The sequence below is a fragment of the Meleagris gallopavo genome, chromosome 1 (genome assembly GCF_905368555.1).
Source record: "Meleagris gallopavo chromosome 1, MGAL_WU_HG_1.1, whole genome shotgun sequence".
Lineage (NCBI taxonomy): Eukaryota > Metazoa > Chordata > Aves > Galliformes > Phasianidae > Meleagris > Meleagris gallopavo.
The window spans coordinates 188,117,448-188,124,773 of NC_139404.1; the positions used below are offsets into that span (position 1 = coordinate 188,117,448).

Below are 7,326 nucleotides of genomic sequence, written 5' to 3' on the forward strand. Positions count from 1 at the left end.
AGAAGAGTATGGCTGGGAGTGTAAGCTCACAACAGGTTTCAGACAAACTAGCTTGTGTTTTTGCTATTGGACAAACCCTGTGCACCTCTATGCTCTGTTTTTCTCTGATTTGGGGATACTTTAAAATATTGCATTCCCTGGCTTGTTACCAACCTATCTGATGCAGTGATCTATGGCCTCATTTATCACACCTTCCATCACCTTGGTATGTTTCTTTGTGACACACCAGTGATGTACTGGGACTGTGGAATCAATGCCTTTGCATTCTTAGCTGTCTGTATTTCTAAGGACATTCCACCTGTAATTTTGCTTTCCGTCCCCAGCTCTATATCTTCTTGCCCAAGATACCCTGGCAATGTTTCCCAGAGCTTCTGAGGCAGTATATTTTCCTATGTTTTTCATGTTGTTCTCATGCTGTTACTCTCATGACCTTGCACCTGCAAACTTTGATAGTTTTCTTGGGAGATTCTTATGGGAAGTAATTGCCACCAGCGTGAGAATCATCCTTTTCCCCCACTTTCCTACTCCTTGTTTGTAGCTTCTAGTTTATATAAGAGGGGACACAAAGAGTAACAACCAAGCAGCATGCAATACCTGCCACACAAGTCATAGGGTTTGAGTAGGTTTTGATGAAAACTGTACAGTTACTATGAGAAAAGCACTACACTGGGTGGGGAGGAGTGTAGAAAGGAGTCCAAGAGATGATATTTATCTCCCCACAATTTTTTTCCAAGCTGTCCACTTGAAAGATGTCTACATTTCTCTCTTACTCACTCTCTCTCCAGTTTATTTGCATTGTTGAATTCAATCATATGTCTGATGACATCAGCTACAAACATTGCTAATAAATCTTTTTCCTAATAAATCTGTGCATTCACATCCTATGCACAACAGGGGAATGGCATAGAAGGTAGCAATACCCCAGCAGCCTCTTTGCTTTAGCAGCAACACTGTCTTTGACTTGTTTTGTTCATCTTATAGGTAAGAGTGTGGGTCCAAGCAGTTTAAATGAATATAAATTAGGTTTGCCATCTCATGTAACAGACAGGAATACATGGCTACAAGACTGTGGAATGATAGCATGTTTTTCTGTGGCAGCCTGCACCTGCACTGAGTTGGGGTAGGATGAAACTGAGTGGGAAGAAAAGCCACTAATACTCAAGACTCTCTTCTTTGTAAAGAGTTAACAGTTTACATGTTAACAGTTAATTGGTGCAAACAGAGGAACTGTTCAGGAATAGAAAGTTTCCATGTAGATCCCTGGCTTGTGAAATGGGGCTCTTGGGAGAAGAGAGAGCCAAAGAAAAGTAATGAGTTGATAGGACATAGGTGCTGCTCCAGCAGCTGCTGCTTTGGGTTGCTGTCTGCTTAATACAGGTGGTAAGTCTGCGCCTGCAGCCTGTTACAAGGTTTTGTGGTTACTTTGGAACTTTTCCAGTGTAACTACTGAAAAATTAAATCAAAATATGAGCTGAGAGAATAAACTATTTATTTAAATATAGATTAACCTTAGGAGTCAGACCATTTTTCCAAGCAAACAATTCCTGCACCATGCAGCTAAAGAAAGCCTGAAGTAGAAAGAATAATAAGTGTGCCTGTAAGGCGTTTCTAAATAGTCAGATTTTGTTGCAGCTGAGCATTGCACCGATATTTTAGTACCGCAGCTTCTGGAGTTGATGCCAACACAGTCATCATGGCTGAGTGTGTTTCAGTGGAAAACATTTTGGATTAAGTGTTGGGCGTGGCTATTTCAATAGAAAAATATTTAAGGGAAAGTGTATTGTCATGGTAAAAATAAGGTGGGGCATGGGAAAAAAAGGCAAAAGCTACATACTAATGGGAAAAGGCGAAAGTCACATTTTGTAAAATTTGATTCCATTGTATTTTTCACGTAAGGCACTACTTTGTCAAGTGCTGCTTACACAGAACAGACAGCTTGGCTCAAAGAAGCTGAGTCTGTACTAACTTCCCCAGAGTCTGTCTGGGATGATATTTAAGAGAATTCCCCAGTGTTTGTAATGGGGGTGCTTATTTAAGAGAATTCCCTGGTGTTGTGGAGTGAGTCAGGCCATAAGGACACTACCCTAGAGGCATCAAGAGGTAATGGGAACATAGGGCTTCTACAGAGGATGGTCCTGACCTGCTGCATCAATCCCAAGCTGAAGGCAAATCTTCCAAAAAAACTCTGAAGTGTTTTTTGGAAAGATGTGGAGAAAATTCTAAGGAGGTAACTCCGCATTTTTCTGTTCTCAGTACAAGGAAAGTAAAATACAGTTTATTAGAACATTAGTTTCTTATATTGGCCCTTCAGATTCTTTGTTGCATTGGTGATAGATGTAGTACCACACACACTTGTAGGAGCAAGTTCTTGGATGGCCAAAAGAATGGATATTAGCTCTTAGCATTCAGGATGTTTCCGATAGTTGCTGATAAAAAAATAACATACTAAACCAGCAGCTGAATTCCTGTTGATGACAGAGGTTGTATGGCTATTGGACTTTCACACAGAGCCAGTGTGAGGCTGCAGATCCCTCAAATTTCTTCCATAAATTGGGGTCTCAAATCCTTTTGTAAACGGGCTTCATATAGTGTAAAATGTGACTTCGTGGCTCAGTGAAAGCTTCTTCACATGCAGAACAAGTTATTCTGGAAGAAAGGTCACTATAAACTGGACAAAAGGCTCTGTTCACATAAGCTGTGCATCCACAGGGATTTATTTGGTGACGATACTGGCTTAAGTAATCCTGGCTTTTTTCTTCCCATTTGCCTTTCTTCCCACTGATGGTTTAATGGAGTGCCACTCCCTGCACCGTGCCAGCAGAATTCTTTGTGAAGCTACATGGTGAACAAACAAGCAAACTGATCAACTACATCTAGGCGAAATGGAGAAATACTGTTTGTTTTCTTCACCCAGAATGCTTGGCCTGTGTGATTCATTACACAACTACACAGATTGCTCAGTAGCACAGAACAGGAGGGCAGGTGGAAGTAAAAATTAGCTGGATGGGCAGAGAGAGGACTTTCTGAGCACCACTGTTGCTGACTGTGGAACAACAGACTTGCATTTAGGCTTTCTTGTTGCTGCTCTGTCATCATGGAAGCAGAGTTGTTAAAGTAGCACAGTCATATATACCTTGAGTCAAACTCCTTCACCTTTGAAGATGAAGCCACAAACTAGGGCACATGGTGGGATTTCAGGAGGTTGCTGATCTGTAGCTCATCACCAACACCAGGAGATGATCTTGTGGTCATCAGAAAGTTTGCAGAAGTATGATCCACATTAGCTAAGGAGAAAATACAAAGTTGCTTTGTGCTTGATCAATTTTCTTTTGGGTTAGTGAGCTGAACTGGAAAAGAAGAACCCAGGAAAAAGGAGTATTGGAAAACCAGAACTAGGAGAGAGATATCTTTCGTTTACCAGTATTGAGCTGTTAGGTCAATCCAGCTGTCTCATCTTCTGATTCAGATACACCTTCCACTTTCAAGAAGGTTTTTAGCTTTAGCAGAGGAATGAAATATGTGACTTTTATCTATACCATCCTTAGCTTCTCCAGGAAGATTTAAATCTGTTCCCTGCTTTCAGAGAATGAGTCAGCAAAACGTTTGACCCATTAATCTTTCAAAAGCAAGAGGGGGAAAAACACTGCAGCCTTTTCTGGCTTTTGTGTTTCCATTATGCAGAAGTGATGCTATGGGTTTCTGTATCACTGGTTTTTCATTGGTTTCTAAATATGCTGTTTTCAGAAGTCAAAACCTATGGTATTAGCTGTCAGACTTAAAAACTCAACTGGTGTTTGAAAATCCAGCTGTGTTTTCAGATTCTTAACAGAAAATAACAGTAAAACGGCCCCTGTAACTGGAGCTTACCTGATGGTGCTCTTGACAGTACATGAAGTAGAACAGAATCCAGCTCAGTTGCCATGGCTATATTTTTCCATTGAGCTAACAGAATTAAAAATTTACCTTTGCCAGTTAATTCAGCAATTCTTACCAACATGCCCATGGAAAACAGTTAATATTAATAAGAAAGAACTCTTTTTATACAGCAGATGCTGTTATAGGATAATTTAGAAGCAGAGCTCTCTCTTTCCATAAATAAAGTATCTGTTAACTAAGACAAAGTAAAAACAGTGGCAGCACAAGGACAGGGCCCAATGTAAATACCAGAGCAATTCACATCACAGTGCAGCCCCTTCATCTTTGGGATAGCAAATTTCAGTACTAACTAGATAGCAGAGAAACTCTGACATAACTCTGCTTAGAAGGTTAGTCTTCTTAACCCACCACAATTTCTTAGGTATTCTCTTAAGTATCTTGTACAGCCTTCTCTTGGAGAAAAAAAAAAATTGGGCAACCTGGACCAAATAATTGTCAAAATCACCATAAAAAGGATGCAAGAAGGTGGAGATCCTTCTGTTTTATGTAGAGGATCTGAAGCATATCAAGGAAGAAAGATGCCAGGGGAAATGTCTTGCTGGATCTGTTACAAACAAGAGCTGGTAAAAGATGTGAAGGCGCAGTCTTGGCTGCAGCAAACACAAAACTGTAGAGCTGAAAATCTTGAGAGAAATGATCAAGGCAATGGGCAAAAATGCAGCCATGGACTTCATGATAGCAGATACTGGGTTACTTGGAAATCTTGGCAGAATCCAATGAAGGACTAATCTAGAAGATAAGGGGCCTGGGGCAGCAGAGTGATCTTCAAAGACAATATCCTCTAAGAAAAAGAACTGTCCACTCTGATGCGTAGAGAACCAAGGAAGTGTAGAAGAAGCCCAGATGTATGAAAAAAATCCCAGATAAGCTCCAGCACGAAAAAAAAGTACACAGAAAGTAGAAGCTCAGATAGGCTGCCCAGGAGGAATATACAGACATTGCTTGAGCATTCAGGACTCATGTTAGCAAAGACAAAACTCAGCTTAAAGTTGGAACCAGACAGGAAGTGAAGGTTAACAAGAAAGGCTTCTGTAGGTATCCTGTTACCAAAGGAAAATATGGGCCAGTTTCTCAATGGAGACGATGATAAAGAATATGGGAAAGGCTGGAATACTCAGTGTTTTTCTACCATGGTTTTCAGATACATTCTGTGCATAGGCATCCCAGTTCCCCAAGGCAACTAGCAGAGTGTGTGGGAGTGAAGCAGTATCCAGCAAAAGGAGCACCAAAGCCAACTGAACATAAATAAGTCCACAACGGCTACTGGAGGAGCTGGCCAATGTCATTGCAAGGCCAGTCTCTATCATGTTTGAAAGGTTATCTTGATCTTGGGAGGTTCATGATGAGTGAAGATGGTTAAAGATCACACCTTTGGGTAGGGCAAGAAGAAAGATCTGCAAAGCAAGAGGACAGTCTGCCTAACTTTAATCCCTGGGAAGGTGATGGAGCAAATCCTCCCAGAAGCCGTGTCCAAAAGCATGAAGGGCAAGAAGGTGATTTTGAACAGCCAGCATGGATTTGCCAGGACAAAATGACTGCTTTCTACAATGAAACGACTGGCTGTGAGGACAAAAGGGGAGCTATGGATGTTGTACAATTTTTGCAAAGCCTTTTACATGTTTCATTAGTATTGCTGCAGTCTAATTGGTGAAAAAAATGGATAGATAAGTGAATTACAAGGTGGATGGAAAGTTGGCTTGGCCATTGGCTCAATGAGTGACCAAGCAGTACAAAGTTCAACTGGCAGCAGGTTTCTAGTGGCATCCCTCAGGCACAAATAATGGGGACAGTATCGCTCAATGTCTTTTATTGATGACCTGGATGATTCTTAGCTTCACCCCTGTGCTAGGGAAGATCATGGAGCAGATCCTCCTAGAAGCTATGCTAAGGCACATGAAAGAGAGGGAGGTAATATGGCATAATCAGCATGGCTTCACCAAGGTCAGGTTCTGCTTGACCAACTTTGTGGCTTTTTACAATGGTATAACTGTCAGTGGACAACAGAAGAGCCATTGGTGTCATCTCTCTGGACTTCAGCAAGGCATTTGCCGTGGTCCCCCATAACATCCTTCTCTCCAAATGAGAAAGATATGGATTTGATGGGTGGACTGTTCAATGGATGAAGAAGTGGTTATGAGATCGTACCCAGAGAGTGGTGGTCAATGCTTCAATGTCCAGATGGAGATAGGTGACAAGCGTTTCCCTTAGGGATCAGTACTGGGAGCAGTGCTCTTAACATCTCCATCAATGACGTCAACAATGGAATTGAGTGTACACTCAACTGTTTGTATATGATACTGAGCTGAATAGTGTGGTCAACATGCCTGAAGGACAGGATGACATCCAGAGAGACCTACAAAGTCTCCAGCAGTGGACCCAGGAGAACATCATGAGATTCAACAAATTAAAGTGCACATGGGTCATGGCAACCTCCACTATCAGTACAAGCTGGGAAATGTAAGGAGTAAGCACAGCCCTGCTGAAAAGGCCTTTGGTATACTGGTTGATGGCAAGATGGACATGAGCCAGCAATGTACCCTCACAGCCCAGAAAGCCAACTGTATCCTGGGCTGCATCAAAAGAAATGTGGCCAGCAAGATGAGGGAGATGATCCTGCCCCTCTACTCTGTGCTCTGAGACCTCACCTGCAGTACTGCATCCAGATGTGGAGTCCTCAGTACAGGAGAGACACAGACCTGTTGGAGCGCGTCCAGAGGAAGTGCACAAAAATGATCCAAGGGATGGAACACCTCTCCTGTGAGGACAAGCTGAGAGAACTGGGCAGTTCAGTATGGAGAAGAGAAGGCTCCAGAGAGACCTGAGAGTGGCCTTTCAGTATTTAAAGGGGAGCTATAAGAAAAAATGGGACAGACTCTTTAGCAGAGTCTGCTGTGATAGGACAAAGGAAAATGGTTTCAAATTAAAAGAGAGGAGATTTAGACTGGACATAAGAAAGAAATGGTGAGGTACTGGCACAGGTTGCCCAGAGAGGCTGTGGATGCCCCATCCCTGGAGACGTTTAAGGTTAGGCTGGATGGGGCTCCGAGCAACCCTACCTAGCTGCAGATGTCCCTGTACATTGCAGGAGTTGGACTAGATGACCTTTATGTGTCCCTTCCAAATCAAATAATTCTGTGATTCTATGGGATGGAGAGCAATCACAGCAAATTTGCAAACAATGCTAAAATGTGGGTGAAAATTGATAAGCTCGGGAACAGGACTTCAATGCAGAGAATCCTAAACAAATTAGAGAAACAGATTCACAGGAATCTCATATAGTTCTACAAAGATACACAGGTAAAATTCTCATCAGGGGAGAAATAGCTTTATGCAACAGTAAAGGGGAAGAACCATCAAAGGATCTTAGCAGGGAAAGACCTGAAGTTCCTG

The 7,326-nt window shown here is 42.1% G+C and overlaps 1 long non-coding RNA gene across 1 annotated transcript; it reads right to left on the bottom strand.

The window, feature by feature from the left end:
* Positions 1-2,797: 2,797 nt before the first annotated feature.
* Positions 2,798-6,146, bottom strand: LOC146545835 (uncharacterized). Its single transcript, XR_014881294.1, has 3 exons — positions 6,082-6,146; positions 3,154-3,284; positions 2,798-2,835 (listed from the first exon to the last, which is right to left on the bottom strand). It is a non-coding gene; the product is annotated as an uncharacterized LOC146545835 (long non-coding RNA).
* Positions 6,147-7,326: the final 1,180 nt, after the last annotated feature.